This window comes from Sprattus sprattus, assembly GCF_963457725.1.
Source record: "Sprattus sprattus genome assembly, contig: scaffold_48, whole genome shotgun sequence".
Lineage (NCBI taxonomy): Eukaryota > Metazoa > Chordata > Actinopteri > Clupeiformes > Clupeidae > Sprattus > Sprattus sprattus.
In genome coordinates, this window is record NW_027666913.1 from 105,571 (window position 1) to 113,070 (window position 7,500).

Genomic DNA, 7,500 nt, shown 5'->3' on the forward strand with positions numbered 1-7,500 from the left:
GTCATGTAGACTTCCAATACAGATCAAGAATCTCCGATCCTGCTTGTACATGCATCCGTGACATGCAGTGAACAAGGCAGCAATGCCATGCAGTGCAAGAAAAGCAGCTCTCACTGTGTCTTATTTCTGTGATCCCAGTTTTCAGGCACATTCCCAGTGGCATTCCCAGTGGCATTCCCACTGGTGGCTTGTATGTACATCTGAGCTGTAGAGAAAACATCTTCGTCAGTGGCTTAGGTCTCTCGCCGTTTTTTTTTTTTTTTTTTCCTCGTCTGGCATCCCCTAACCACTGAACGGCCCGTCTCAGCATGTTTTACACAATCTGCTGTCACATCACTTCGGCAAAGTTGCTATGGAGACTCTCTTGTCAGCTTTGTCGTGGCAGGAGACGAGGGAGCACGTCCTGACATGAAGCATATATGGTAATGAGGCTGACAAGCAAATTTGGATAAACATACTTGACGCCAGCCTCCTCCTGTCTGTACCCGACAAGGGGACATCTCTTTTTCTCTCTCTGTTTCTCTATCTCTCTCTGTTTCTCTATTTATCTCTGTTTCTCTATCTCTCTCTCTTTCTCTATCTCTCTCTGTTTCTCTATCTCTCTCTGTTTCTCTATCTCTCTCTGTTTCTCTATTTATCTCTGTTTCTCTATCTCTCTCTGTTTCTCCATCTTTCGCGTCCTACCAGTCTATCTCTGTCTTTGTCGCTGTCTCTTTCTTTGTCTGTGTTTCTCTTTCTCTCTCTCCTGCTCATCCCCCATTCCTCCACTCCTGTCCCACTCTTTGCCCCCACTGACATCTAACTCAGAAGGGACAAAACACAAACACAAGGCTGTCAGGTCAGATATATCCTCCATTACCACTTTTACCCTTGTACCCTGTTTCCCATCTCTCTCTCTATCTCTCTCCCTCTATCTCCCTCTCTCTCTCGCTCTCTCTCTCAACCATCCCCTCCATCCGCACCTCTCTCTCTCTCTCTCTCTCTTCCTGTCTGAGCTCTGCTGCCTGAGGAGCCAGGAGAAGGTGAAGATGGAGAGAACATGAGACAGGTGGACGGAGGAGTCAGACGTTGGAGCGCTCTGTGTGTGTCGCTAGCGCTAGCCCCCTAGCACTGTGTCTGGCTCCACCTCCTCCTGCGTCTCCTCCACCTCCTCGTGGACTCTGCCTTTAACCCAGTCATCGCACAAACAAACATCACAGCACATGGGGACTCTTTTTAGATGCACCCATTACTGTTTCAGAAACTTGGAAGTTCAGATTTCCTTAAATATTGGTGCAGACAGAGTCAGAAAACCTCTTCCAGGGGGTAATATCTTTAATTTTGTCCTTAATATGTCCACTTTATAATACATTTTAATATGTCCACTTTAATGCATTTATAATCATATACACTTTCAGATCAACACTGCTCCAACATACGGTCTCACTTGATGATGTCATTCTGACAGCTCATCTGTCTGTAGGTATGCAATGATTGTGTAGAGAATTACTGTAATCTTCATTAATATGATATAGCTAGATAACAAAATATGTGAGCTGTGGGATTCACTGCACTGGCTAGCGGGCTCGAGCTCCAGGCCAGACCCTCTCCAGACTCAGGACGGCTGGACCCTCTCCCCTCTCCAGGCTGGACCCTCTCCCCTCTCCAGGCTGGACCCTCTCCAGACTCAGGACCAGGCCGGACCCTCTCCAGACTCAGGACCAGGCTGGACCTTCTCCCCTCTCCAGGCTGGCCCTTCTCCCCTCTCCAGGCTGGCCCTTCTCCCCTCTCCAGGCTGGACCCTCTCCCCTCTCCAGGCAGGTGGAGCTTTCAGCTTGCCAGGCACACAATCACTTTCCCAGAGTTTAAGCGACTGATAGTGAGTCCAAGTAACCGAGTAACTCTCTCTCTCTCTCTCTGTCTTTTCATTGTATTGTCTTTCATCTTGTTGTCATCAAAAGTGAGGCTCCCCGTCCCCACCACCCTCTCCTCCTCCCCCCGTGTCATTAGCAGCCAGTCTGTTACCTGAAATTGCTTTTCTGCGGGTCGTGACTGGACTGCAGGAAGGGAAGCCGCTTGTGATCGACACACGCCTCACTCACTCTCCCACCGCAGGGCACACATTTGCCTCTTTCATGCCATGTTTTTCTCTTTACCATATCCGTTTTGGTTGTTTTTTTTTCATCTATTTTTCCCCACTTCCCTCTCTCTTTCTCTTTCTCTATTGCTTTTTTTTTTTTGTCCTTTCACTCATTCCGCTTCTGGTGGCTCTTTTTGTGCACAAAGGAGGCTTTGATGTGTTTCATGTGGTGTGGCTTTAACCCTTTGGTGAGTATAATCTTCCTGGTCTGTGGAAGGCATCACTGCTGAGATGATGGGAGGGAGGGAGGGAGGGAGGGAGGGAGGGAGGGGAGGACAGGTGAGATGCACCACCTCCACAGGAGGGCCAAAGCAAATCGTCTGCATCAAATCTCTCTCTCTCTCCCTCGCTCTCCCTCTCTCTTTCTCTCTCTCCCTCTTTCTCAGTCTCTCTCTCTCTCTCAATCATTTGTGCTTTCTAGATAAGCCAGAGGAAGAAAGAGACTGGCTCCAGCTGTGAGGACTGACCACGCTCGAGGTTATGGACCATTTAAATGGCAAGTCTGCATGCTTTGTAGAATACTGTGAGGAACTTCCATCCAATCAGCATGCAGGGAAATGAGTCTGGTCATGACTCAACCCCCGCAGGTTCTTTTTTCCCTCCCATGATGCACTTCTCGTGGTTGTGGCTGTTGGGCTATTGATGTATTCTATTCCACGCCCAGTGGAACTTCACTACCATTGTTTCAGGAAGACACACTTAATCCAGTGTGTGTGTGTGTGTGTGTGTGTGTGTGTGTGTGTTCCATTGATCATCTTCTATTGTGTGATATGATAGATCATGTTTACTGCAGATCTGTCAGCACCTTCCAGAAATAGCTGGCATCTCTGCTCCGCTCAACCGGGGGAGGGAACGTTTGGGATTCGATTGCGAAACATTTCCACAAGAGCTCCGACGGAACAGCACTGTTAGGTTGAAACCAGCCCAGCGAGTGGCTGAATCTGGAGCGCATCCGGCCCTGTCCCGGCCCTGTCCCGGCCCAGCTCTGTCTGAGACATTCATGCCTGGCCACATAAATCTAATGAAAGCAAATGGCCACTTCTTTTCGCCTAATTTCTGTCCACTCTTGAATGCACTTAATTAACAGTACCAGTCCCATCATTTAAGAGAGAAGCCCTAGAGACACAATCACATACAGTGGAAAGGCAATCAGCGACGCAATTGAGGATTATTTGCGGTCTGATTGTTGGGCATTGGAGCTGATTCAAATTCCCCATTGCATAAGCGTGTTGTCGTCGTCTCATGGAAATGACCAGAAAGTTGCTGTTATTATTATTTGTTGTTGTTTACAAGCTTAGACCAGTGCATTCGCGAGGGAGGGTCAATTCCTGCGGGAATGACAGATCGCTGACACAGACGCAACAAAATAGCACATAGCACACACACTGTTTGTATGTGTGTGTGTGTGTGTATGTGTGTGTGTGTGTGTGTGTTATCCACTTATCTCCTGTTGCGCAATCATCAGCTGGCCGGAAACTAGACGTGCACAGCTGACAACAATGGAGCTCATGTGGGCAGCAGTGAGTGAGTGGTGGCTGACGTGAGCCCCTCCTCTCCACCCCGCCTGTGGGGGTCTCAACATCACGGAGCTGATTGAATTAGGAGGGGTGCCCTCAGGATCACCATCTAATGGAATGTCACTTTCACCAGTGAAAGGACGGGGGACATGTGCTGTCCTGCATCCTGAGATGACAAAACAACCATGGCTTTTATTCCTTGCACACAATCATTTTGACTCACCCATGCCTGATGGTGCTTTTCTTTGGACACACACACACACACACACACACACAGACACAGACACAGACACAGACACAGACACACAATCAGTCTTGAACATACTTGGTGGGGCTTTCTTTAGACAGACACACACACTCATCCTTTCTTGCCCAAGGAGTTGTTCTTTTGCAAGGGAACAACATGTCACCTTGTGGCTCTTACCTCAGAACAGTGCCTGCCTTGCCATGGTTACCAGTAAACACCTGATATTTATTGCAGATTTTATGGACTGTGTGGTCATCGCTGTTTGCGTTGATGGAGGAACTGGAATTGGTGAGTTACCATATGACAGGCCAAGGAGTGGCATCACAAGCTACTGAGCACGACCACTGAAGCCCAGCTTCATGGTACGGGCAATGATGCAGGTCCAGTCAGGTATAGCTCTGGCTGTCCCTATAGATCCAGTCAGGTATAGCTCTGGCTGTACCTATAGATCCAGTCAGGTATAGCTCTGGCTGTCCCTATAGATCCAGTCAGGTATAGCTCTGGCTGTCCCTATAGGAAGCCACTGAAGTGTCTCACAGATTAGTAATTGTATTCAGGCAAAGGGACAAGCATGTGACACATGATAAAGAGATCTGGCCTTTGTGTGTGACCCCCTTAAGTGCTTGAAGAACATTAACATGTATTCATTTTAGCATACGCCTTTACCCTGAGTGACTTATAGGCCAATGCATGTATACATCTCATCAGTGCATGTCCTTCCTGTATATCCAACCCATGACCTTCATGACAAGGAATATAAAATCAAATCATGTATATAATTAAAGGTACAGTCTGCCATACTGACAAATGGTTGTTGAAATTTCAACTCAACAGCCAATCAGAATCCCTCCTCTCCCTCCTGTGATCTCGAGAGAATGTGTTGATTGGTTAGAATAGCATAGAATGGCTCCAAGCCACTTTGAAAACAAGTTTTTTTTAGTGCAATGGACAGGCGCTCCGCACCTCTTAAATGTGTTCTTGACAAGTCCTACCGTCACAGTTTGAGAAACCTCACGAGACAAACGAAGGCAAAGCGATGGAGCTACCTCCAGCTGAACTCATAAACTCTACTTTATTTTTTTTTCTTTTGAACCTTGAAGCCTCCACATCCCCATACAATACATTCAGTATATACATTTGGCGGAAATAGGGACTGTACATATATATTAGTGCATACACTGGAGGAAAATGTACACAAATGCACACACACACAGACAGATGCACTAACAGTCATACTCAAAGACCACTCAGCCATACAGAGTAGCCCGGGAGGCCAGAGTGAGGCAATAGCTGACAGCAGTGTACACACACATACACACACACACACACACACACACACACACACACACACACACACACACACACAACACACACACACACACACACACACAGGTGGGTGTGCAGAGGACACTTCTCAAAGGACAAGGGTAGAAGTGCAGTGGCCAGTCCTCTGTGGGGTTGAAGCTGACAGTGACAAAGCCACCAGCTCCATTGCTCCTCCTCTTTCACGCTCTCTCTTCCTCCCTCTCTCTCTCCCTCTCTCGTTCTTTCCTCTCCTCCTATCTTCTCTCTGAGGAGGCTGGGCAGTTCATCGTACACTCCAGGAGCCCACAGGGGTTTGGAGCACTCCCATCAAACACAGTCTCCTCATCTCACCTCTGTACTCATGCTTTTACTTTTGTTTACTTTAGTTTTCATTTCAGGCATATCTATATTATGTCTGTCTGTCTGTCTCTCTCTCACTCACACAAACGCCAAACACACACACACACACACACTAATATGTCTAATTTGTTACAAAATTATAGCACACTTTGTCTTACAACAGTCATTTCAGTAAGCAACATTCTTTTTCCCTTGTTAAAGCTTAAGGCTTTCCATTTCCTTTAATGGACAGCCTCATCAACCTATACCTGGAGGTGGCACTTAATCTGCCCCGCCTCTCTTTGCTGCTACATCAATTAATCAATGCACTTTCACTTCCTGGAACTCCACTTCTGACTCCTACTCTTTCTCAGGCCTCTGTGACAGGGGAGGGGCTAATTTGAGATCAGATTGATTGGCAGCGCCTCGATTCATTTCATTTTTGTACCTTTAACTTTATGTTCAATAGTATAAAGTCTTGAAACAGTCGTTGTGGGACGGGCCCAGTAACCAAGGGACTGGACAAATGTGTGTGTGTGTGTGTGTGTGTGTGCGGGGGGGGGGTTAACTGTCTGTCCCCTTCAGTCTGTCCCCTGCTGGATTGATCCTCATATGGACACGTGCGGACACATCAAACAATCTCAAAGGGCTGTACCACAATCAGGCTGCAGATTTAAAGCGTGATGGACATTGACAACAGATGTTTTTTTTAAAAAAAGAAAAGAAAGAGAAACAGCACTAGGCAAACATGATTCTGGCATCGGCAGGAGGCTGATTGTGAGGGATTAGAGGGGGGAAAGTGTGGGGTGATTGTGAGGGATTAGAGGGGGGAAAGTGTGGGGTGATTGTGAGGGATTAGGGGTCAGGTATAGCTCTGGCTGTACCTATAGATCCAGTCAGGTATAGCTCAGGTATAGTGAGGGATTAGGGGGGGAAAGTAGGGGGGATTAGGGGGGAAAGTGTGGGGTTATTGTGAGGGATTAGGGGGGAAAGTGTGGGGTGATTGGGAGGGATTAGGGGGGGAAGTGTGGGGTAATTGGGAGGGATTAGGGGGGATGTGTGGGGTGATTGTGGTTTCTTGTGAGCTTGGGGGGGCGCGTTCCTCTGTGGATGGTCCTCACTGTAACATTACGTACACAAGCAGCCTGTCACTCTGGCCGAGAGCCGTCTTAAAGAACATCTCTGCACCGTACAGGCCAAGCAGGAGAAAGAAAAAAAACAGATCATAAATTGACAAAACAAAATAAATAAAATCAAAATCAACAACGCAAAGCACCACGGAAAGTGACACCAAGAGACTCTGTCCACACATATGCATACACACACACACACACACACACACACACACACACACACACACATTGGCACAGACGAGTGATGGGCAGCAGGCAGGTCTGAGCTGCCTGTGGCAGGAGAGAGACTTGGCCAGTGTTTAATACCCCAGGAATAAATTACAGTCACAGGACAATCATTAGAAAAAACAAAAGCAGAGCTCTGCAAAAAAAACAGCGGACACATTGGACTGATTTCTCTCTTTTCTTTTTGATTCTTTACCCATGCAATATTATAAGGCATAAACCAAATGTTTCATACTGGCATCACACAACATTAAAGAGTGACTATGCACACACAATTGAGGTTTCAAAATGTCTCTCTGAAGGAAAAACAACAAACGTCAAAAATAAAGTGAGGTTGAAGTTCTGTGTAAAAAGATGGAGAAGATAGAGGAGTTGGAAAGACGGAAAGAAGAAGTCATCTAATGGAAGCAGGAGACGGCGGCCAGATGAATTCCCGTTGTACCAATCGATCCGCAGATGGGTGAATAAAATGGATTTTTCTCTCTCTGAGGTAGACGATGCAGGTATATTTAACTCTGTCCATTCATGACCCCTCTATGCCGTAGGGATGGGGTGAGAAGGGAATGTTCATTCGTTGAACACAAAAGCACCTATCTTTCTCTATGTGGCCAAGAA